The sequence below is a fragment of the Schistocerca serialis genome, chromosome 9 (assembly GCF_023864345.2).
Source record: "Schistocerca serialis cubense isolate TAMUIC-IGC-003099 chromosome 9, iqSchSeri2.2, whole genome shotgun sequence".
In the NCBI taxonomy this organism is placed as follows: Eukaryota; Metazoa; Arthropoda; class Insecta; order Orthoptera; family Acrididae; genus Schistocerca; species Schistocerca serialis.
Genome location: NC_064646.1, coordinates 500009310 through 500035287, shown reverse-complemented (window position 1 = coordinate 500035287; position 25978 = coordinate 500009310). Strand labels below are relative to the sequence as shown.

Below are 25978 nucleotides of genomic sequence, written 5' to 3'. Positions count from 1 at the left end.
AACATGCTCAATGGGGGACAGATCCGGAGATCTTGCTGGCCAGGGTAGTTGATTTACACCTTCTAGAGCATGTTGGGTGGCACGGGATACATGCGGACGTGCATTGTCCTGTTGGAACAGCAAGTTCCCTTGCTGGTCTAGGAATGGTAGAACGATGGGTTCGATGACGGTTTGGATGTACCGTGCACTATTCAGTGTCCCCTCGACGATCACCAGTGGTGTACGGCCAGTGTAGGAGATCGCTCCCCACACCATGATGCCGGGTGTTGGCCCTGTGTGCCTCGGTCGTATGCAGTCCTGATTGTGGCGCTCACCTGCACGGCGCCAAACACGCATACGACCATCATTGGCACCAAGGCAGAAGCGACTTTCATCGCTGAAGACGACACGTCTCCATTCGTCCCTCCATTCACGCCTGTCGCGACACCACTGGAGGCGGGCTGCACGATGTTGGGGCGTGAGCGGAAGACGGTCTAACGGTGTGCGGGACCGTAGCCCAGCTTCATGGAGACGGTTGCGAATGGTCCTCGCCTATACCCCAGGAGCAACAGTGTCCCTAAATTGCTGGGAAGTGGCGGTGCGGTCCCCTACGGCACTGCGTAGGATCCTACGGTCTTGGCGTGCATCCGTGTGTCGCTGCGGTCCGGTCCCAGGTCGATGGGCACGTGCACCTTCCGCCGACCACTGGCGACAACATCGATGTACTGTGGAGACCTCACGCCCCACGTGTTGAGCAATTCGGCGGTATGTCCACCCGGCCTCCCGCATGCCCACTATACGCCCTCGCTCAAAGTCCGTCAACTGCACATACGGTTCACGTCCACGCTGTCGCGGCATGCAACCAGTGTTAAAGACTGCGATGGAGCTCCGTATGCCACGGCAAACTGGCTGACACTGACGGCGGCGGTGCACAAATGCTGCGCAGCTAGCGCCATTCGACGGCCAACACCGCGGTTCCTGGTGTGTCCGCTGTGCCGTGCGTGTGATCATTGCTTGTACAGCCCTCTCGCAGTGTCCGGAGCAAGTATGGTGGGTCTGACACACCGGTGTCAATGTGTTCTTTTTTTCCATTTCCAGGAGTGTATTTCCGAAACTAAATGTCCCAAGCGTATAGCTCCAAGTACCATTCCGCTTTGAAAGTCTGTTAAATCTCGTCGTGCGACAGTAATCACATCGGAAAGCGTTTCACGTGAATAACCTGAGTACAAATGACAGATCCGCCAATGCGCTGCCGTTTTATCTTGAGTACTGCCGCCATGTGTGTATGTGCGTATCGCTATGCCATGATTTTTTTTTCACCTCACACAAGGCGTCACCACTACGAACAACTAAAGTAAACTCGGTCCGGACAGCTCTCGGAAGTCCCGACGGTACGGACCGACCGCCAAGTCATTCTCAGCCAAAATGCTTCACTGGATGGGGATAAGGAGAGGAGATGTAGACAGTAGACTGCTCTCTCGGTCGTTGTCAGTTTTCGTGTTCGGAGGCGCCACATCTCTAAGTCATGTAGATCCTCAAGTGGCCTCACAAGCGCTGAGTGCGCCCCGCTTCCCAACAGCACTCGGCAGACCTGGACGGTAAACCATCGTAGAGCTAGCCAACGTGGCGGCACTTCACTTTGGTGCTCGGAAGGGAATTGGTTTCACCACTGCGGCAAGACCGCTGGCCTACCAACACCGACAGAGCTAAATAAACACCGCCGTGTTCCCATCAATCGTTACGTTTGGCATGTAGCGTATAAACTTAGTTATATCCACACTCCTGATAGTATCGAAAATTTTCCGCCAACTTGCTGATATCGTGAGGTCGTAATGCGGGCTGTCATCCACGCCCGACCGCTGCTGGCCGGTGGTAGCCCCGCTTCGCAACTGCGGCCAGTTGCGCCACGCCCACAGATCGCCGTTTGTCGCGGGAAAGTTGGCAGCCGCGTCCCGAGGTTAGTGGCCGAACAGTTGGCAGCGTGACAGCGATGAGGGAATGAGGCGGACGCCTGCTCGTCGTTTCCGTCTGTCCGAGTGCTCGCGGCTGCGCTTTGTGGCTATCGAGGAGAACACACGGTAATTAGACTTCTGTAGTTTTTTTTTATATTTTTGGAACGCGATGTTCGCAAGTCAAGCATCAGTCCTGCAAAGCAGTTCGATGGAACTGTCAAAAATTCTGGACCAAATCGACTTTGAAAGTTACTGAGCGTCTTTAATTTACCCAAAGTTAAGGCAATTTTTCGATGGTGTTCGTGGCTTTGTGGTAAAATGCTTGCCTCCCACGAGGGCAGCCTGGGTCCAAGTATCGGCCATTGCAATTCTTTGAAGAAAGCTGCATGTTCTGTGAGATTTTCCTGAAGCTTAAAATAAATAAAGACGAAAAAAAATTGGTTGCTCTCGAGACTGCTAAACACTGGATTGCTGGTTCCAGTCTCGGTTATGTTATTTTTTCCATAGATTGAATACCTACAGCATCTAAATATAAAATTCAGCTTGTATGTGCTAGTGAACTTATTTTTTACGGCACCATCATTTTTTCTGAAACTTGCTGCATATCTTCATACTCACGTAGAAATTCCAGTTTTAATTGCAAACATAAAAAATATAAAAGACTGCTAATAAAGACCGTAGATTTTTAAAATGTCACATTAAATTTTTTGAGCAAAAATGAAAAATAAAATACTCTTCATCTGGGCGTCGTCCATTGCTTTTTACCACAGACGTGTGCTTGCAGGAGCCAGAGCAATAAGCGTCGAAAAACACGGATAACAATAGTTGTCGCGTCATCGATCACACGGTACAAATGTTGGTTTTTATTGCATTTCTCCTGTACTTCACACGCGATTTTTATGAAAACGATAATTAGATATGTGTTAAGTAGCATATACAGGGTGTATCTGAAATGAATGTAGAAAATGAGAGGGCTGGTGGTACATTTTACATCGCAACCCATATAGGCATCGTTGATCAGCATACCGCGTCGCCAAGAAGGTAGGCACACAACGTGCCACCCGAGACGTCATGGTAGCAGCGCTGCAGGGCAACGATCTCGATGTATTTGTGGCATCAAGGCAAAAGAGACTTGAAGTTTTATGACCTTTATTAGGAAACGCTGTAGTCGACATAATTGCGGATATTCCTGGCGGGATAACACTACGCCGTTTCCGCCTCTTACTAGGACGTGAACGCGTTGTTTTTGGCCGTGCAGATGCCTGTTTGATCGGTTGTTGCATAGATGGCGACACCTGTACACACTCCGGAGTCTGGTTCGCCATGCGTCAGTTTGTTACCGTGTGGAGCGGGCAGGGTATGGAGCGCTATTCTTGGGACGTCTGCCCTGTGCTTAGCAGGCGGCGGATGGAAATGTTGACGCTGCCCAATGTTTGTACGTTCGGCTAGATCCACGCACATTTACTGCCATTCACAGGTCCCTATGAGAGAGGTTTTCCATTGGCACGTTCTTGTAATGGCACATGTGCATCTGAGGCCTACTTCGAAACCCGGTGTACTAATTTTGTGTTACAGGTGCGAAGGCCTGACGGACGCGGTGTTCGACGCACAGTGCGTGCACCAGGGCTTGGAGAGGAGGCGTTGTCACTGCTGGAAAACACACCCTCAATAAGCTCGGTGCGTGTTGCACGGGAAATGGGTGTAAGACATTCTACTATTTGGCTTGGATGGCACGAAGATAATTTGCTCCCCTACCGTCTTCGTAAGGTTTACGGCCTTAACTGACGTTTTTCCACGTCGAATTGCATTCTGCCAGTAGTTTTTGCAAAGGTGTGTCATTCAACCGAACTTTCTGAACCGCGTATCTTTTACGGATGAGGACTCCTTTACACGAGAGGGCATACTCAACAGCTACACTAGAGACGTGTGGGCACGGTAAACCGCGCACGCCGCCTTTCTTCGGGGTACCAAGACGATGTCGCACCTGCGCACTCCGTACGCACTCGGATGAAATCTTTTGTGAGACCTGGACAGGGCACGGTCGGTCGGTGGCATGGCCTGCACGTTCCCCCATCTTGACGCACACTGATTTTTTCTGCTGGGGCCACCTGAAGTCTGTTGTCTATAAAACAACCATTGAGACTGATGAAGAGCTGACATTGCGCATTATGGCAGCTTCCGATGCAATGTCCGCTTTGCCAGGAGTGTTTGAAAGAGTGCGACAGTCACTCCAGCGTCGTTGCACGTCTTACCTTCAAGCAGGAGGGAGTAATTTAGAGCACGTTTTGTAACTGTTTTCAAATAAGACTTCACACTGACTTCCCATTTACCTTGGTGCCACAGATACTTTGAAAACGTTGCCTTACAGACATGCTACCATGACGTCTCGGATGCGATGTTGCGTGCCTACCCTCTTGAGCCGGCCGGGATGGCCGAGCGGTTCTAGGCTCTACAGTCTGGAACCGTGCGACCACTACGGTCGCAGTTTCGAATCCTGCCTCGGGCATGGATGTGTGTGACGTCCTGAGGTTAGTTAGATTTAAATAGTTCTAAGTTCTATGGGACTGATGACCTCAGATGTTAAGTGCTCAGAGCCATTTGAACCATTTTTGAACCCTCTTGACAGCGCGCGACGCCTGGTGCGAAGCCTAGCGCCGTACGCTAAGGATAGCGCACATGGTTGCTATTTGAAATAAACTTGTTATTACCCACTCTACTATCCATCTTATTTTCTACATAAATTTCAGATAAACCCTGTATATGATGAATTGTATATTTAAATGACGTGGGTATTCTAATTTAACGAAAAAAGGGAAAAAATAATGACTAATTCGAGACTTGAACCAGCAATTATCACTTTAGAGCGTTACCGCCCTTTTTCCGTCTTTGTGCATTTTACGCTCCGAGAAAATGTTCACAGAACCTACACCTTCGTTAACAATTTTCGATCGGTTCGGGATCGAACCGGTTCCGCCCACATAATAGAGGAGTATTCTACGACAGACCCACGCCGTCCATCGGAATATTGTGCCAGTTTTGGTGAACTGAAGACGCTCGGAAAACTTCGAAATCGATTCTGTCGAGATCGTTTGCGAGCCACATTTTACTGCTTCATGAGAGTGGTGTTTTATCTCTAAATTTCATGTGCCGCAAAAATGTGTCTTCGTAATTGTGAGCCTGAGTATGGTGAGGGGGGAGTGTGTAAGCTAAATGCTACATGAACGGCAGGAAGTTGGGGAGGTTTAGGATTTATACTCCTGTAGCAGTGCCGCACTCCTGAGCAAGCTGCTCTTACTAGCATTCCAAGAATTACAAACGACGATGGGTCTTCAGCAGTAGTTCTCGCCGCGGGGTAATTACTTCAGGGAAGATAAACACGAAAACAAAATTGTGTTATAAATAGTCACATCTATCGTCACTATTTCGTTCTGATCAACGGTTCGAAGACTTGGTATTTTCAGCAGCTCTCCACACTGGTCTATCCTGAGCAAGTCTGTTCAACTGCATATAGCTACTGCAACCTGCATCCATTTGAGCTCGGTCACTGTATTCGAGCTCTGGTCCCTCTCTGAAGTTTTTATCCCCTTCACCACATTTAACACTCATTGACGCCTCAGGGCGTGTCCTATCGATGATCCTCCACCTAGTCAAGTTGTGCGATAATTTTCTTTTTTTCCCCAAATTCGATTCCGAATATCCTCATTATTTATTCTGTCTACCGATCTAATCTTCAGCACTCATCTATACTACCACATTTCAAAATCTTCTGTTCTCTTCTTTTCTGAACTGTCTGCGTTTCAATGCCATACATGGTGACACTTCAGACAAATACCTGCAGAAAAGACTTCCTGGCACTTAAATTTATATAAGATCTTAAGAAATTCCTTTTTATCAAAAAATGCTTTTCTTGCTATTGTCAGATTGCATTTTATATCCTCTCTAGTTTTTCCACCATCAGTTATTTTGTTGGCCGAATAGCAAAACTCAACTTCTAATTTTAATATCTCATTTCCTAATCCAAGTCCCTCAGCATCTTATGATGTGATTCGACTAGACTCCATTGCCCTTCCTTTACTTTTGTTAATGTAGGTCTACTTACATCTTTTCGAGGCACCGTCCATTGCGTTCACGTGCTCTTCCAAGTCGCTTCTCCATGTCTAATAGAACCACAGTGTTGTCAGCAAACCTCAGACTTTTTTTTCTCCGTGAACTTTAACTCTTTCTCCAAATTCCTCCTCGTTTCTTTTACAACTTCCTCAATGTTCTGATTCAATAACGTTGTCGATAGATTATAACACCATCTAACTACCTTATCAACCACTGACTCACTTCCATGTCTTTCGACCCTTGTAACTGGGGGTTGGTTTCTATTCAAAGTATTTCAGTTCAACTCTGATATATTATAAATGCTTCCTTTGTTATCTCGGCATAGTGTCTCCGTTATCGTCTGCCCTTTGTCTATTTCTATCGAAAGTAGGAAACCGCTTGAAAAATTGCTGTAGGGACTGTGATATCAAAACACCAGATTTCTTTTGCTGCTGTCGGGTTGAAACTATGATCATTTCTTTCTCCTTAGTCACGATTAGGACAACAAATAAAATTACTGGACAAGAGGGTAGCTTAACAGACACCAGTCAGGGAAATGCCGCACTCAGACACAAATAAAACAGAGATTGCTTGTCTGCAGGTGTATACACAACTGAATCTCAGGTAGTAGCACTGAAGATTGCTCCTATCATCAGACATGACTTTTTCTTTTCGAGTCATCAGTCTTTTACTCGTTTGATGCGGCACGCCACAATTTCCTCTCCGGTGCCAACCTTTTCATCTCAGAGTAGCACTTGCAGCCTACGTCCTCAAATATTAGCTAAATGTATCCCAGTCTGCGTCTTCCTGTACAGTTTTTACCCTCTACAGCTCCCTCTACTACCGTGGACGTTATTCCCTGACGTGGCAGTTCTCCCTGGGTTCTGTTTGCCCCTGCCACAACCCTTGGGACGCATGTATCATTTATGTTTCATTGTTGATCCCATGCTTCCCTCCGCCCGGCTCGACTCCGTATTGTCGCGTCGAGTTAGTGCGCGCCTGGAGGTAGGAAACCAATAAAAAGATTTGCAGTGCGAGATCTGCCGCGCGTTCTCAGACAACTCGTGTCAGTGAGTTGGGTGCTCGTTTTGACATTTGCTGTGCGACAAACTGTGTCCGTGTTGACCACCTGTAGTGTGTCTTAAAAACTGGTGTGTGTTTTCTGTGTGTCTTGTAGTTGTCACCCAGAGGTAGTCATCAATAATCTTGTATCTCTTTCTCCTCCCCACGCTGGAAAACGAGACGGCCGGAAATCTTTTTCCCGTGGTATTACTTCTGACAATGAGGTTAATTAGAATAACCATCACCCTGAAAAAATAAATGGTAGTGAAAGAGTGAAAGATTTTTTTACCACCACAACCGACGCATGAGGATGGGCTCATTCCCACAAACGCTTCGTTTTAACAGAATCGCGGTGGTGGCGGTAATTCCCAAGTTATTAATGTTAATAATTACTTACTGAGTCGCAAAAAAAAGAAAAAAATCTACGAAAGATACACCTGTACCTGAGGGTATTGTCATTTCTGGATCACCTTGGGAACATATATAAATATTGGAATTTCAGTACTTCAAAATGGTTGAAATGACTCTGAGCACTATGGGACTTAACAGCTGTGGTCATCAGTCCCCTAGAACTTAGAACTACTTAAACCTAACTAACCTAAGGACATCACACACACATCCATGCCCGAGGCAGGATTCGAACCTGCGACCGTAGCGGTCGCGCGGTCCCGGACTGCGCGCCTAGAACCGCGAGACCACCGCAGCCGGCTTTCAGTACTTACAAATAACAATGTTTTGATGAAATTGGCGTAATTAAGTGCACCTCATAGCATCGTCATGGGTAAAACTTGTAGAATATCAAACAGTCAGGTGTAATTTTTTTTCTCTTACTTTATGACTCTTTTTCGATTCATAACGATAGTCGTCAAATACGACTGCGTTCTAAACTAGTACATAAGGCGTAAAAAAACTTGTACGTGAGTATACTATCTGTGGTCGCACACTGCTAGTCAGTTGTATCTGTTTATCATACGTAGTTTTTTTCACATCTTTTGGAAGTGCTCCTCTTGCCAGCAGGTTTCTTATGTTTTATGTCCTAGTCGCAATGACAGACATACCTGATGATGAACGTACAGATCGGAATCGTTCATAAAATAAAACATTTTGCACTGTTGCATTGTTCTTGGTAGTGTATCGCTACTGATTTTCAACTCTGATAACTACTACTTTTCCGCAAGCGCAGTGTAGTTATAAGCATGACATCACATCCCTTGCGAGTGCGGCATTACAGTATTTCTCTTTTTTTTGTATAATTGTCAAATAGAACGTCTGGTTGCGCTAAACTGAGGGCACGCTCTGTGTCTCTCTGTCTCTGCTGGGCGCGTGGTCCAGTGGTCGGACCGAATGATCGCCTCGCGCGTCGTCCAGTGATCCGCCAGACAGCTGTCGTCCGCCGAACGACCCAGGCTGACAGGTTATTTATTTCCAAAGTGGCACACCCTGTTGATTTCTTTCGAGCAATAAATACGGAAAACGCCGAATAGTCTAACAGCGCACAATAAGGTTGGAGTTGTTCGCAGTAAACTTAGGACTTAACGACGCAAATCTCCGGTGGCCGAGAGGTTGTAGGCGCTTCAGTCCGGAACCGCGCGATTGCTACGGTCGCAGGTTCGAATGCTGCCTCGGACATGGATGTGTGTGATGTCGTTAGGTTAGTTGGGTTTAAGTAGTTCTAAGTTCTAGGGGACTGATGACCTCAGATGTCCCATAGTGCTCAGAGCCATTTGTTAATGATATTCGAGAAAACAACACACATAAAGTAAGTCAGCAATAAATTGTACATACGGCGTGGGGGAATCGAAAAAGATAAACTCTTGAGTTCTAAGGCAGTTTTCAGCAAACGAAGTAATATTGTCATATACGTAATTTAATTGAAAGTACAACGTCTTTATCTTCGCGAGGACGACGTAATGATGATATCTTTGATACAGTAGAACAGCAAACACACTGGCAAAAATTTGATTGCGACTGTTATCTTTGGAAAAAGCAATGGGAATACCGATTCCATTCGGCACAACTCTTAGACGTGTGAACCTGGGTATTTGAATAATGTGCAGTGACCTAGATGACATATAATTTAAAATAGGATGATAGAAATAAGCAGTACCAACTGTCTCAATGACTAATTATTTCCTAGTGTAATACAACATCTACAAAACATTATTTTTTATAAAAAATGAAACAAATCGTCTTCATCCACTAATCGGGATTTTTATTTCAATACACGATGTATTCGAGCATTTTATTAATCTTATAATTATATAGTTTAATTACGTTTTCCAACTCGAAGTTTAGTTGAGTACTTAACTTACTTGGGAGTATCGGATGACAATTAATGTCGTTCAGTCTTAATGTTCTCAGAACTGGTGGTAACCACTGGTCTATAGCGAAAGGTAATACGGTATGCACTCTGTGTACAGTATCGTAATGGCAGGGGCAGTGGAGACAATGTGAACAGAAAGGTAAACGAAACAATTACTAAATATAATTTGAGAGGGTGAATGGCGTGAGAAATGAGATTGTCGAGTTGCTAGTAGCAAGATAAGAGGCCCATCTATGTTTAAGTGCAAACAGTCTGTCCTCTTAACATCCGTGCCACCCTCCCTGAAAAGCTTACGCTGTACCAATGCATTTAGTATATGTGCACAATTCGTCGTTCTTGATCCATAACAAAGATCTAGAACACCATGCAAGACAATTAAAATGGACGAAATAAACGTTATTCAGAAAGAGATTTTCGCTCTGCAGCAGAGTGTGCGCTGATGTGAAACTTACCTGGCAGATTAAAACTTTGTGCCGGACCGAGACTCGAACTCGGGACCTTTGCCTTTCGCGGGCAAGTGCTCTACCATCTGAGCTGCCCAAGCACGACTCACGCCCCGTCCTCACAGCTTTACGTCTTCCAGTACCTCGTCTGAGCTTCTGTAAAGTTTGGAAGGTAGGAGACGAGGTACTGGCAGAAGTAAAGCTGTGAGGACGGGGCGTGAGTCGTACTTGGGTAGCTGAGCTTCTGTAAAGTTTGGAAGGTAGGAGACGAGGTAATGGCAGAAGTAAAGCTGTGAGGACGGGGCGTGAGTCGTGCTTAGGTAGCTCAGTTGGTAGAGCACTTGCCCGCGAAAAGCAAAGGTGCCGAGTTCGATTCTCGGTCCCGCACACAGTTTTAAACTGCCAGTAAGTGTCACAGTAGTTATTCACTTTTTAGACATTTAATTCGAAAGCCAAACCGAAATGGAATGATGCCATAGGTCGCCCAAATACACCGTTAAAAAAGAAATGAATTAGTTTCGATTTATTTCATCCATATGTCATTGCTATAGAGGGATCCAGTCTCCCACGCGATCTCCACTTCCGCGTCCCGTGACGGAGCACTCTTTATCAGCGTACGGGATCGATGCACCGTGTGAGTCCAGTCACATACCGGGTGTTTTTGTTCTGGAGGCCGGAGCGTGTTAATTAATTTTATCGCCAGCGGGGATCACAGAGGCGGCGTCCCGGGCGTAGCGGCGCCGCCTCCATTCGAGGAGCGGCCGCGGTCGCGGTACTCCGGAGCTATTTCCTGGCCGTCGCCTCCACGAGTCATCGGCCGCGGTGTGGGCGGTCGGACGCCGTCTCCTCGGCTCGTGATTGATGACTAGTGGCCGCCGCGGTGCACAGAAGAGAACTCGGCCGGGTCGTATCGCTGCCGATGTACACTGAAGAGCCAAAGAAACTGGTACACATGTCCAATATCGTGTAGGGTCCCCGCGAGTTCGCAGAAGTGCCCGAACACGAGTGGCCTGTACTCGACTAATGTCTGAAGTAGTGCTGGAGGGAATTGACTCTATGAACTCCGCAGGGCTGTCCATAAATTCTTAAGAGTGCGAGGGGTGGGAATCTCTTCTGAACAGCACGTTGCAAGGCATCCAGATACGCTCAATAACAGTCATGTCTGGGGAGTTTGGTGGCCAGCGGAAATGTTTAAACTCATAAGACTGTTCCTGGAACCACTGTATAGCAATTCAGGACATATGGGGTGTCGCATTGTCCTGCTGGAATTGGCCAAGTGCGTCGGAATGCACAATGGACATAAACGGATGCAGGTGATGAGATACAATGCCACCTGTCGTGTCACCTGTCGAGTCGTATCTAGACGTACCAGAGGTCTCATATCACTCCAACTGCACACGCTCCATACCATTACAGAGCCTCCACCAGCATGAACAATCCCCTGCTGACTTGCAGGGTCCATGGATTCATGAGGCTGTCTCCATACCCGTACACTTCTATCCATTCGATACAATCTGAATCGAGACTTCTCCAACCAGGTAACATCTTTCCAGTCATCGACAGTTCAATGCCGGTGTTGACGGGCCCAGGTGAGGCGTAAAGTTTTGTGTCGTGCAGTCATTAAGAGTGCACCAGTGATTCTTTGCCTTCGAAAGGCCATATCGATGATGTTTCGTTGATTTGATCGCGCTCTGACACTTGTTGATGGCCCAGCATTGAAATCTGCAGCAATTTGGGGAAGGGTTACACTTCTGTCACGTTGAACGATTCTCCGACGATTGTCTGGTTGCAGGCATATGCGACTCTCATCGGTGAAGAGAACGTGATGCCAATCCTGAGCTATCCATTCGGCATGTTGTTGGCCCCATCTGTACCGCGCTGCACGGTGTCGTGGATGCAAAGATGGACGTTGCCTCAGACGTCAGGAGTGATGTCGCGCATCATGCCGCGTATTGCGCACAGTTTCAGTCGTAACACGACGTCCTGCGGCCGCATGAAAAGCATTATTCAACATGGTGGTGCTCCTGTCAGGGTTCCTCTGAGTCATAATCCGTACGTAGCGGTCATCCACTGCAGTAGTAAGTAGCCCATGGGCGGCCTGAGCGAGGCATGTCATCGACAGTTCCTGTCTCTCTGTATCTCCTCCATGTCCGAACAATATCTCTTTGGTTCACTGCGAGCTGCCTGGACACTTCCCATGTTGAGAGCCCTTCCTGGCACAAAGTAACAATGTGGACGCGATCGAAGCGTGGTATTGCCTGTCGAGACAGGGTTGAACTGCCGACAACAGGAGCCGTGTACGTCCTTCCTGATGGAATGACTGGTACTGATCGGCTCTCGGACCGCCTCCGTCTAATAGGCGCTGCACATGCATTGGTTGTTTACATCTTTGGGCGGGTTTGGTGACATATCTGAACAGTCAAAGGGACTCTGTGATCGGATATTCACAGTCAACGTCTATCTTCTGAAGTTCTGGGAACCGGGGTGATTCAAAACGTCTTTTGACGTGTGTAATAATTACATATAGGGATAAAATTGTGTTAGAACTGTCTGGGACGACGCTAAGTGGAACGCAACGGCAGCATAACCAGTGCCAACTTGGGACTTAACATCTGAGGTCATCAGTCCCCTAGAACTTAGAACTACTTAAACCTAACTAGCCTAAGGAAATCACAAACATCCATGCCCGAGGCAGAATTCGAACCTCCGACCGTAGCAGTTGCGCGGTTCCGATCTGAAGCGCCTAGAACCGCTCGGTTTCAGTGCGAGCTGTAATTTCTCTTATTTTTTTACGATTATCATTTGGCCCTGTACAAATTGAGTCGGCAAAACATTTTCTCATTCGTGATAGAACATTCTTGATTGAAATTTTGTGAAAAGAAACAAATAACGCCTTTGTTTTAATAGTTGCTCTCTTATCTCAGCCAGGACCCACTGCCCCCAGTTTACCGATAATACAATAGGAGCAGCTCTTTCGTGAACTTTTGCAATGTCCTCCGCCAATTCTGTTTGGTAAGTATCACTTTACGCACAGCAGTACACTAGAAGAGGACGGACAGGCTTATTGTAGGCAGTCTTGTTTTGTTACATCTTCTAAGTGTATTTGCCCATAAAACGCAGTCCTTCTGCCATCCCCGCAACATTTTTCAGTGTGATGGTTCCAATTTAAGTTGTGCATAATAGTACTCCCTAAGTATTTAGTTGAATCGACAACTTTTAAATTTGTTTGATTTGGCGTGTAATCGAACGCTTTTTTTCCCCTAAGCTGATATCTTGTCCAAATCATTTTACGGTTAGGTTTGATTCTCTATTGAGTTTCGCGGGCGGTGAACGACAGCACCATCTGCGGACAGTCTAACAGGACTGTTCAGATTGTCTCCTGAATCGTTTACGTAGAATAGGAACGTGATAGGGCGAATAACAAGCACTTCCTTGGGGAGCGTCAGGCATTATTTGTGTTTCACCGTTCCGTCCGCCCCAGTACTGTGCACCGCAGCGCCTGATGGCGAGGCTGCGGCTACCCGCGTGACGTTGCGGTGGGGCGGGCAGCCTGCTTCTGTGGCCGTAGGCGCCGCGGCTGCTGTCGGCAGGTGGGATGGCGTGTCCAGCAGTACCGGCGTCCCAGCTCCGCTCCACTGCCGACCGCCAGGAGGCTCCCTGTGGCCAGTCTCGATACTCAGTGAACACAGCTACCGGTACTTGAGTTGTTAAAGCAGGAGGCCTCGACTCAATTTGTTTGTTATACCTTGACATGCAGCATTTTATCGACCCAAATGATCATGCTCTTGCTGCCGGACAGGGTAAATACACTGAAGCGCCAAAGAAACGTATAGGCATGCGTACTCAAATACAGAGATATGTAAACCGGCAGAATACGGCGCTGCGTTCGGCAACGCCTGTATCAGACAAGTGTCTGGCGCAGTTGTTTGACCGGTTACTGCTGTTACAGTGGCAGGTTATCAAGATTTAATTAAGTTTGAAAGTGGTGTTGTAGTCGGCCCACCAGCGATGGACACAGCATCTCCGAGGTATCGATGAAGTGGGGATTTTCCCGCACGACCATTTCACGAGTGTACCATGAATATTAGGAACCCAGTACAACATCGAATCTCCAACATCGCTGCAGCCGGTAAAAGATCCTGCAAGAAAGGGACCAACGACGAACCAAGAGAATCGTTCAACGTGGCAGAAGTGCAACTCTTCCGCAAATTGCTGCAGATTTCAATGCTGGGCCATTTCCAAGTGTGCCGGCCGCTGTGGCCGAGCGATTCTAGGTGCTTCAGTCCGGAACCGCGTGATGGCTACGGTCGCAGGTTCGAATCCTGCCTCGGGCGTGGATGTGCGTGATGTCCTTAGGTTATTTAGGTTTAAGTAGTTCCAAGTCCTAGGGTACTGATTACCTCAGAAGTCAAGTCACATAGTGCTCAAAGCCCTTTGAACCATTTTTGTTAAGTCCCGTAGTGCTCAGAGCCATTTGAGCCAACAGCCATTACCAAGTGTCAGCATGCGAACTATTCAACGAAACATCGTCGATATGGGCTTCCGGAGTCGAAAGCCCACTCGTGTACCCTTGATGACTGCACGACACAAAACTTTACGCTTCGCCTGGGCCCGTCAGCACCGACATTTGACTATTGATTACTGGGAACATGTTGCCTAGTCGGACGAGTCTCGTTTCAAATTGTATTGAGCAGATGGACTTGTACGGGTATGGAGACAACCTGATGAATCCATGGACCCTGCATGTCACCAGGGGACTGTTCAAGCTGTTGCAGGCTCTGTAATGGTGTGTGACGTGTGCAGTTAGAGCGATATGGGAGCCCTGATACGTCTAGATACGACTCTGACAGGTGACACGCACGTAAGCATCCTTTCTTGTCAGCTGCATCCATTTATGTCCATTGTGCATTCCGACGGACCCGAGCAATTCCAGCACACCCCACTTGTCCAGAATTACTACAGAGTGGCTTCAGGAACACTCTTTTTTAGTCTGGAGACTTCCGCTGGCCACCAAACTCCCCAGATATGAACATTATTGAGCATATCTGGGCTGTCTTGCCACGTACTCTTATGAATTTATGGACAGCCCTGCAGGATTCATGGAGTCAGTTCCTTCCAGCACTACTTCAGACGTTTGTCCATTCCACTTCTGCGTACTCGCGGTTCTCTTCACGATATTAGGCAGGTGTGCTAATTTCTTTGGCTCTTCGGTGTATTTTGAATTCGCTGAAAAGTAACTACACTAAGGAGAAAGAAGTCGCCTGACCACTGCCAATATGGTGTCGGGCCTCCTTTATCCCGGCGTAGCGGGGCACCTGGACGTGGCGTGAAAAAAATGGTTCAAATGGCTCTGAGCGCTATGGGACTCAACATCTGAGGTCATCAGTCCCCTAGAACTTAGAACTACTTAAACCTAACTAACCTAAGGACATCACACACATCCATGCCCGAGGCAGGATTCGTGGCATGAACTCAACAAGTCGCTGAAGATCCCCTGCCGAGATACTGAGCCGTGCTGCCTGTATGACCGTACATAAATGCGAAAGTGTTGCCGGGGCAGAGGACTGTGTGTGCAGCCAGCTGCCCTCTCGGTATGTCGTATGAATGTTCGATGAGAGTCACGTCGGGCGATCTGTGTGACAAATCATTCCCTCGAATTGTCCAGAATGTTACTCAAATCACTCGCGAAGAATTGTGGCCAAGTGACAAGTGCATCCATAAAAATCCCATCGTTGTCTGAGGACATGACGCCCTGGAATGGCTGCAGATGGTCTGCAATTAGTTGAACCATTGTCAATGATCCGTTCATTTTGACCTGAGGACGCTGTCCATTCCATGTAAACACAGCCCACACCTTTATGGTTTGCGCGGTGTTTTGTTGACAGTTTGGGCCCGTGGCTTCCTGGGGTGTGCGCCACACTCGAACACTACCGTCACCTCGTATCAGCTGAAATTTTGAGTCATCTGAAAGGCCACGGTTTTCCAATCATCTAGGGTCCAACCGAAATGGTCACGGTCGCAGGAGAGGCGCTGTAGGTGATGTCGCGCTGTCTTGCGGTTAGTAAAGACACTCGTGTCGGTCGCTGCCATAATTCATTAACGCCAACGTTTTCCGCACTGTCCTAACGGATACCTTCGTCGTATATCCAACATTGATTTCTGCAGTTATTCCTCACAGTGATGCTTGTCTCTTAGCAGTGGCAGCTCTACGAAGACGCCGCTTCTCTCGGTTGTTAAGTGAAGGCCGTTGGCCACTGCTATGTCCATGGTGACAGGTATTGCCTGAAATCTGGTATTGTCGGCGAACTCGTGACACTTTAGATCTCGGAATAATGAATTCTCTAACGATTTGCGAAATGGGATGTCCCATGCGTCTAGCTCCAGCTACCATTCCGCGTTCAAAGTCTGTTAATTCACATCGCGCGACCATAATCACGTCGGACATCTTTTCACGTGGACCACCTGGTTACAAATAATGACTCCGCTAATGCACTGCCCATTTGTACCTTGTTTACATAATAGTACCGTCATCTGTATACACTGATCAACCAGAACATAATAACCACCGACCTACTATCGATATAAAAGCGTCCAGGCAACAGCAGCGTCATCTGGCGAGGAATGACTGCTAGTCGGAGAAACGCACGCTGCTTGTATTATCAGTGAGCGTGCTGTCCTTGTGTGTAATTTGGAAGGCGCGCGATCTGTCTGAGTTTGACCGAGGGCAGGTTGTGATGGCCCGGGGGCTCGGCATAAGCATTTCGGAAAATGCACGACTTGTCGGGTGTTCGAGGAGCGCTGTGGCGAGTGTCTTCAAAACGTGGTGAGACCAAGGTGAAGCCATGTCCAGACGTCGTGGGAATGGGCGGCCACCCCTCGTTACAGATTTCGCACGTCGTACGCTGGGCAGACTGGTAAAACAGGACAGGTGGCGAACTGTGGTGGAACTAACATCAGACTTTGACGCTGGACGGGGTACAAGTGTGTCTGCAGACACAGAATGCAGCGAGCGCTCCTAACGATGGGCCTCGCTTGCCGACGGTGGCGTGTTTCAACAAGATAACGCGCACTGTCACGAGGCCAGAAGTAAGGTGGAGTGACTCGAGAAACACAGTGGCGAGTTCCATTCCCCCAACTCGCCAGATCTGTCTGAGATGTGATTTAACGTGGCGTCAGAGCTCATCGCCCCCCTCTCCGGTATTTACAGTAATTAGGTGATTTGTGTTTGCTTAGTAAGCCGCACAAGAAATTGGGCCAACGGGTGACAAACTGGAGTGGGTATCTTGGAGGGCCCTGTTCAGCGATTGTTGTCAAACGTTCTTGCTCAGAAGCCAATACTGACATTATAGGTCGGCACTTAGAGTCGCATGTGTACGGTTGGTAACCTACATAACTTAGTGTGTTACGAGCCGCCAGCGCTGCGGTAAGGGCGCGGTTAACGGTCCCCAAACAGAGGTGAGCGAAAGTTGGCTCATTCGGCGTCGCCTGCTGTCTGTTTCAGACTGCTGCCGCCCTCAGCTATCCAAGAGTAGTGATACTGTCTGGCGAAGTTCTGTTGCTTTCTCTTTGTGAGCGGGTGATTAATTGATTAAATACGTTATGCAGTATGAAAGACGGCTACAAACGTTTACTAAGTGTTTGAATGTCATTTTTCTTCTACTCATTGCGATGTATCACAACATCTTTAATTTCATTTCACATTCCTTGTTGCGAGTATGTACCGCATTTGAAGATGACCGCCTCTGTAATGCGCATTCACGAATCCATGTTACTTTCGACTCGCGCACGTCTGTGAATTATCGTACTGAAAGAGAAACAAGTAAATATTTCCCGCCTGACATCCTGTTATGCCGCAGTGGCCGCGCTACTTATTCCTCTTAAGGAAGGGCAAACCTACATTTCTAACATTTGTAGACTTAGAGAAAGCTTTTGACAATGTTGACTGGAATACTGTCTTTCAAATTGTGAAGGTGTCAGGGAGCAAAAGGATATTTACAATTTGTACAGAAACCAGATGCCAGTTATAAGAGTCGAGGGACATGAAAGGCAAGCAGTGGTTGGGAAGGGAGTGAGACAGGGTTGTAGCCTCTCCCCGATGTTATTCAATCTGTGTATTGAGCAAGCAGTAAAGGAAACAAAAGAAAAGTTCGGTATTGGTATTAAAATCCTTGGAGAAGAAATAAAAACTTTGAAGAATGAGATTTTCACTGAGTGAAAATCTCATTCTGGAAACATCCCCCAGGCTGTGGCTAAGCCATGTCTCCGCTATATCCTTTCTTTCAGGAGTGCTAGTTCTGCAAGATCCGCAGAAGAGCTTCTGTAAAGTTTGGAAGGTAGGAGACGAGATACTGGCAGAAGTAAAGCTGTGAGTACCGGGCGTGAGTCGTGCTTCAGTAGCTCAGATGGTAGAGCACTTGCCCGCGAAAGGCAAAGGTCCCGAGTTTGAGTCTCGGTCGGGCACACAGTTTTAATCTGCCAGGAAGTTTCATATCAGCGCACACTCCGCTGCAGAGTGAAAATCTCATTCTGGAAACATCCCCCAGGCTGTGGCTGTGGCTTCGCAATATCCTTTCTATCAGGAGTGCTAGTTCTGCAAGATTCGCAGGAGAGCTTCTGTTAAATTTGGAAGGTAGGGGTCGAGGTACTGGCAGAAGTAGAGCTGTGAGGACGGGGCGTGAGTCGTGCCTGGGTAGCTCAGTTGGTAGAGCACTTGCCCGCGAAAGGCAAAAGTCCCGAGTTTGAGTCTCGGTCCGGCACACAGTTTTAATCTGCCAGGAAGTTTCTAAAAGCACTATTGTAAAAGGTTCTTGATTTTATGGTGGCAAGCCGCCGTTATTGTTTTTAAAGCTCATTCTTTAACCATTTGTTAAGTTTTGCAAGTTATATGAATTTCTTATAGGACGACTATCCAATGAGTTCCACCCAATAATATCCAAACAGCACACTCTGTACACAATTTATTAAATTGCCAATACTAAACACTTTTAAGTAAAAACAAATTCGTATAACTTACAAAACTTAACAAACTGTTAAAGAATGAGCTTTAAAAACAATAACGGCGGCTTGCCACCGTAAAATCAAGAACCTTTTACAATAGTGCTTTTAGAGTTTTTCCAGAAGACAAAATCCAATAATAAGTTAACTTGGCATTACAATTTAAAATGATTTATATAAAAAAAACTTTGAGAAATATAATGGCGCTTGGCACCATAAAATGAAAGAAGCGCAACACACAACCATTAAATATAATAACTGTGGTGTCACCGCCAGACACCACACTTGCTGGGTGGTAGCCTTTTAAATCGGCCGCGGTTCGCTAGTATACGTCGGACCCTCGTGTCGCCACTATCAGTGATTGCAGACCGAGCGCCGCCACACGGCAGGTCTAGAGAGACGTACTGGCACTCGCCCCAGTTGTACAGCCGACTTTGCTAGGAAAGGTTCACGGAGAATTACGCTCTCATTTGCCGAGACGATAGTTAGCATAGCCTTCAGCTAAGTCAATTGCTACGACCTAGCAAGGCGCCATTTATCCTTTGCTATGTATCTAATGAAGCATGTACAGTAACAAGACCAATGTTCACCAATTGTGGATTAAAGTTAAGTATTCCAGCAGCTACGTACTTTTCTTTATAGCATTCATTACGTATCCTGTTTCAGACCTCACGCCAGCCTGCGTGAGTTTAAGCGCGTGCCTTTCGGTTACCCGTCACTGTTGACTGGCTGTCTTGTCAGTCCACAACAATAACAAAATAATAATTCGATACAACCAAAGGGCGAGGGCAACTCCCAACGCAATCACAGACGAGCGAGCTCTCAACACTTCGGAGCCTTCCCACTAGAAACGGTCCCCGAAATAAACCGCTGAGAGCTCCTCGACATGCCTCTCACAACTGCCCATCTCTAACGCACGTTGGTTATGTTCTGTAATACACTACAGATAATATCAACACAAAATAAAATTCAAAATGCAGTATAACATCCCGACAGCACATGATGACCACATTGCCGTTAACTCGGGCGCTCTTAATAAGTGCCGGAAGCCAACACAGAAATCTCAAACAATTCTCGCTTCCTAAAACGAAACAATGAAAGCCAAGCGCACATGAATAGTCAAACCACAGTCTTAGAAGTGCCTTAACGACACCAAACGTGACTATTGCTCCAACTTAATAACAACACAGTAAAAAAAAAATACAGATCGTACCAGTAAATGCTGTTACAAGACAAGACAGTGATTAAGCCAGAAGCACTGTATGCAGCAGAAACACTTAACATGAATTTCAAAGGCCAAATGGAGAAACTTGAGGTAAAGGAAAGAAAAATTTTAAGAAAAATCATTGGGCCAAAATTTCAAGACAATAAGATTATATACATCAAAAGTGAAACTCTCTACAAGAAAATTGAAAAACTTTCAGATTCTATGCGAAAAAGGAGAATAAATTTTTATGGTCATCTTCTCAGCATGAATACCAACACATTAACTAAACAAATCTTTGACTTCTTCCGTAACCCGAAAACGAAGCCCAACTGGTTTAAAGAAACTGAGAAAGACCTAGTGGAATTAAATATTTCAGGAAATTCACTTATTAGTCGAACTGCTAAATTAATTACTAAAGATGAAAACATAAGGTTTCAAGACAAATCCACACAAAAATCCAAATCTTTCATCTCGGAAGAAGAGAGGAGAAGAAGATCAGAAGGAATGAAGAAATACTGGGCCCTAAGAAAAGAACAACGCACAAAGAAATGATTGATCCAGCGTACCCCAAAGAGGGTGAAACGAAAGAAGAAGAAGAAATGCTGTTACACAACCAAATTGACTAGATCGTGTTGTTCAGAAGTTGTTCAGGTCCCAGAAGACCACATATACCAAGCAGCAGTAATTCACTGTGTATATACTGTACAAAACCGCCCTTCTTAGGCAGACTTTACCTAACACATCGACTGCCAAATGTACCATACACGAACGCAACTCCGGGCAGGACTCCAGTTGAGCAAATAAATTAGTACCAACAAATATCGTAACGAGCCACACACACAGCAAAAGGTTCCAACAACACCGTCCCACATCAGAAAAGTTCACAAACCGCTGCTGGAGCTTCCAGGGGAAAATCTGAAGAGCCAAACGAGCCCACACCCTAACCTGGCAGACGACTCCAAAATTCAGCAACTAGTTGTTTCGGGGCCAGAGTATCACGGGACCCCACCGGATCTCCACATCAGACAGGCAGGAAGAACAAATACGCCGACTTCAATTAATCACCACCGCATGGCCAGCACAGCGGCGAGTCGCCTCAGCCCCAGACCACTGCTCATATTGCGAGGCACAACCACTTCAGCGCTAGTCACTAGGCGGTCAGGCAGAGCGAACTTCACGTTCCATGCAATACCCGGAAAAACCAACTACCCTCTCGCTTTCCGCCGGCCACCGCAAACAAACGCCAGCGACGTCATAGCAGATCGCCAACGCAGCGCCACCCGCACCAGGACAGCGAACTATAATCGATACAGTGCGCGCTCTGAAAAAGATCACAGGTTAGCGGCGCGCGCCATCTCACCCGCTGTCACGCAGATGTCAGCCCTCGGACGCACCGACGGGACGGAAGCTGGCAGCACCGGCGCCTGCCGCAGAAACGGGACGAACGGCAGCAGGGGAGCTCCCTCCCGAAGGCAGACGACGGACAGCATACGATTCGCGCAGGTGGAGCCCCTGGCAGACCTTCCAGTCTTCGCGCCCCGTCAGCGTCGACTCGGAAGTCGGCAGTGGCCGAGTCCTTTCGGTGAGACACGTGGCTCCGTAGACGAACCGAGAGGTCTAGGTGTGCCGAAAGGTCGGCTTCCGTAGCCTCCTCCCTCACCGGTAGGTTAACTGAGACGAGGACTTACACTATGCACTTACAATCTGGACTCGGCAATCTGATATTCCTTAAGAAGGCCGGAGTATTTATGTTGACGCTTCCCGTGCGTCCTGCGGCTGCGGGGATGGCTGTGACATCGCGTGTCCTGGTTGTCCCTCGTTGTCAGTTCTCCTAATGCCTTCAGACTTAGCCAACTTCCCCTATCAAAGGTTCTTTTCTGCCGGTTCGGTGACCTAATGCTTACTGTCGCACTGTGCCTAAGCCCCCCTTGCGACACCCCGCTTTGCCTACACTTGGGAGTCGCGAACGGTGGCGGTCGGGTTTAGACTTGCTCTGCGCACCTCCGACAGCTCAGTAGGTTCGTGAGCGCTCTGCTCGGAATTCCGTAGCTAATGCTGGCATTAAAAGTTATCGTAGCGAGTTGTTTAGTGAATTTTTATTCCATTTGTTTCGGGTTGACGTCGCTGATATTGGTGGTAAGTGACACATTCCGCATAAGCAAGTCATAACTTGCAGGATATACGCTTTCTTCGAGCAGAAAGCACGCGCGTGTGCCTACCCCAGCTGTTGCTTGGAATCGTCAACAACACAATCCTCGTCCGTGCATCGACAGTGTCTCTCAACCGCCACGATAACGTCACTCTCCGTTTGCAGACTCCGGCTCTCCGATTGTTCCCAAGTGCTGCAATAGCTTCTGTGTTTGCGTCGACTTTCTCAGCATTTGCCTCCACCTGGCAGTCCGCCGTTCATTGACTCAGGTCCGCAGGTAATGGTCAAGTGGCTAGCGTTGCTGCTTCTGGATCACAGTGTCCTGGGTTCGATTCCCGATCGGATTGGGGGTTTTTCTCTGCCTGGGGACTGGATGTTTGTGTTGTCCTCATATTTCGTCATCATTCGTGACAGTGACTAGATTCGATTGTGTACAAATCGGACTGTCTAAAAATTCGGACTTTGTACGGGCGCTGATGACCCCGCAGTTCAGCGCCCCACAAACCAAACGTCATCATCATTGACTTGGGAACTTTGTCTTCGGAGAGTTCCCGAGTTAACATTTGGATATCCCTCGGGGATATTAGCCTGGAGCGTAGCACCTGTCGACACAGTTGTTTGCCGGCCGGTGTGGCCAAGTGGTTCTAGGCGCTTCAGCCTGGAACCGCGCGACCGCTACGGTTCGAATCCTGCCTCGGGCATGGATGTGTGTGATGTCCTTAGGTTAGTTAGGTTTAAGTGGCTCTAAGTTCTAGGGGACTGATGACCTCAGATGTTCAGTCCCATAGTGCTCAGAGCCATTTGATGTTTTTGATACAGTTGTTTGCACAGTGGCTAGCTGCAGCTGACACATTAAACGCAGAGGCTCGACCTGCAGCTCCCCTACAGTGCGGCGGTCGTTCACGACAGCAGCCCCCTCCCCGCCCAACCCCCACCACCCTCATCCCCTCCACAGTTGCGCCAGCTGCGCAGGTAAGAGCCAAGTCAGTTTGTGCGCCTTCTATCGGAAATATCCTCCTGCACATTCCGTACGGTGGCTTGCAGGTTACGGCGACCGGCCTATAGATGTCTCAGGCTTCGGGGAAGCTGTCCGTTAGGTTCGAGAACTGCTGTAGTTAAACGTTATAATGTCTGGGCTCAACAGGAGGAAAACAAAGCTCTGTTAGTTGCCCTATGCGGCAAAATCTTGCACTTGTGGGGCAAGTATTTTGTGTCTCGAGTTCGGTATATGCCACACATCCACGTCTGTAGCTGAAGTGGCTAACCCACACCAGTGCACTGGTGCTCGAGCGAGAGGTCGAATCCTGGTGGAGGTGGTATCTTTAATCATCAGTATTTGGCAGATGATGGCGTATTGGGTCATGAATGTCCAAGTTACATGAATAGCTTGGCACAAGACCGTCAATCCGTTATTAACGAAATTAACTTTTTGGGTGATGGATTAACTTTTTAAGTTAATTTGAGAAAACGTTAAATGTCTCTTTAACTTCTGTTAAATTTCCATCGTTACTTAGTTACCTAGTACTTTGGACAAAATTGACGCCGCGCCGCCCGCAAAAATCATGTTTTAGTTCGAGTCTGCAGATGTTGAGTTACAACATTTTTTAGCAGATGAGGAATATTGGTTGTTAAAGGTAGGAAAAAAAGTACAGTGTAGCAAAATAAAGTATTACTTATTTTGCTTGATTATTTTTTTTAAAAAATATATATTTTATTCCTTCTAGCAATATCTAATAAATAACTGTCACTGCTAAATAGCATCACAGCTTCTTTGCAGCCAATATTTAAGGTAACGTAATTAAATAATTCACTTTTCATAGAAAATTCACAGATGCTTCGTTTCTTTCGTCTTGGCACGTAATATTGATCAGATAAACTCTGTCTTTGTCAGTGGTGAAGTGGCGTGATTCGACAGTACAAACGAAATTAATTTGTATAAATTTGTAAAATCATCTTCTGTCTTATTAAATATTTGTTGCCATTTTTGTGCAAGGTATATGTCAAAACCTTCAGAAGTACAGTATATATTCGATCATATAATTTTGTTTAATACATTAACGCAGTTTCCTCATAGACTATCCATATTTAAATTGAATTTTTGTAGCTCTTAATTTTCGACTATCTTAACAAAATAGTCAGATTCTGTGGGGTCCCGCCCACTCGTCTCTTACAGGATGCCTGAAGGATACCACTTTCTCTGATAGCTGTACAACGATACCAACAAATTACTTTAATAGTTTTTATTACAATAAAGAAGATTGACAATACTTAACTTTAGATTTACAGTGGTGTCGCAAGCGATGGTCGACATCCAAATAAGTCAGTGTCCTTCACTATATACACTGTCCATGTAAGCAATGGATATGGATCACTAATAACTGCTCCACTAGTGTCCGTCTTCCACTGTCCTGTCTGCCAGACCGGGTCTACTGCTTTGCGGCCGAAGCTGGAGGAGCGGCGCTTATGTTGTCTTCTTCTAGAGGCCGTTCCTGAAACTTCCTGGCATCTTAAAACTGTGTCCCGGACCGAGACTCGAACTCGGGACCTCTGCCTTTCGCGGACAAGTGCTCTACCAACTGAGCTACCCAAGCACGACTCACACCCCGTCTTCACAGCTTTACTTCTGGCAGTACCTCGTCTCCTACATTCCAAACTTTACAGAAGCTCTCCTGCGAATGTTCTGGAGTGCTAGTTCTGCAAGGTTCGCAGGAGAGCTTCTGTAAAGTTTTGAAGGTAAGAGACGAGGCACTGGCAGAAGTAAAGCTGTGAGGACGGGGCGTGAGTCGTGCTTGGGTAGCTCAGTTGGTAGAGCACTTGCACGTGAAAGGCAAAGGTCCCGAGTTCGAGTCTCGGTCCGGCACAAAGTTTTAATCTGCCAGGAAGTTTGATATCAGCGCACACTCCGCTGCAGAGTGAAAATGTCATTGAGGCCGCCCCTGTCGTGGTGCGGTCCTAGTCAGCGGGCTACTGGCCGGCGTCGTCTCTCAGCCTTCTCTGCTGTCGCGTTCTTCATCTTCGTGCCGTCGCTTTTCGTTACGCCGGAACAAATTCAACACTGATTCTTAAATTCATACCGCTTATTGTAAATACCAAGTTTTTGTCAGTAAAATCGAACCGTTTGCTTAGGTACTGCAAAGCTTTGACAACACAGAATAAAAAATTCGTGGCCACATTTGAGTGATTACGTTAATTTTGTATCCAGATCGGGAGAACAAGTACTTTTCCATTGTAAATTGTGATTGCCTGAAAAAACCAACAGTTAGGGATCACACTTCAAGCCTTAACAATTTGAAACAAAACGCATGAATCGCGTTGTGTACGGTTTGAAGAAACAGCGAAGGCAGTGTCCTGTCGACGAAAGCCGAAAAAAAAATCGATCGTGGACATTCCAATATCGACAGCGGAGCCAGTAGCCGTAATCGTGTTTAAAGACTCAGAGTCTTTTGGCATCGCACGAGTTGGTAGCGGTGTGTCTCAAGCTAGTGTGGACCAATGCATTTTTATTTACATTCAGTGTCCTACTTAAACTTCCCTAACCAAAACGTTTTTATTTGTACAGTCGTAAAATGTTTGATTCTCTCGCTCATCCCACTACGCTCGCAACATGAACTTTACTGTTACGAGTTAGCGATCAACTTAAAGTTTCGATACATCTGCTGTAACTTTTTAGTAACGATTAGCGAACTTAATTTTGGTTCAAATGGCTCTGAGCACTATGGGACTTAACTTTTAAGGTCATCAGTCCCCTAGAACTTAGAACTACTTAAACCTAACTAACCTAAG

The 25978-nt window shown here is 47.0% G+C and overlaps 1 protein-coding gene and 1 non-coding gene across 5 annotated transcripts in view; one reads left to right on the top strand and one right to left on the bottom strand.

The window, feature by feature from the left end:
* Positions 1-25978, top strand: part of LOC126419062 (uncharacterized) — a 1102766-nt gene that overhangs the window by 1019855 nt on the left and 56933 nt on the right. The gene's annotated exons all lie outside the window — the stretch shown is intronic.
* On the bottom strand, positions 24712-24786 carry Trnas-cga (transfer RNA serine (anticodon CGA)). Its single transcript has one exon. It is a non-coding gene; the product is annotated as a tRNA-Ser (tRNA).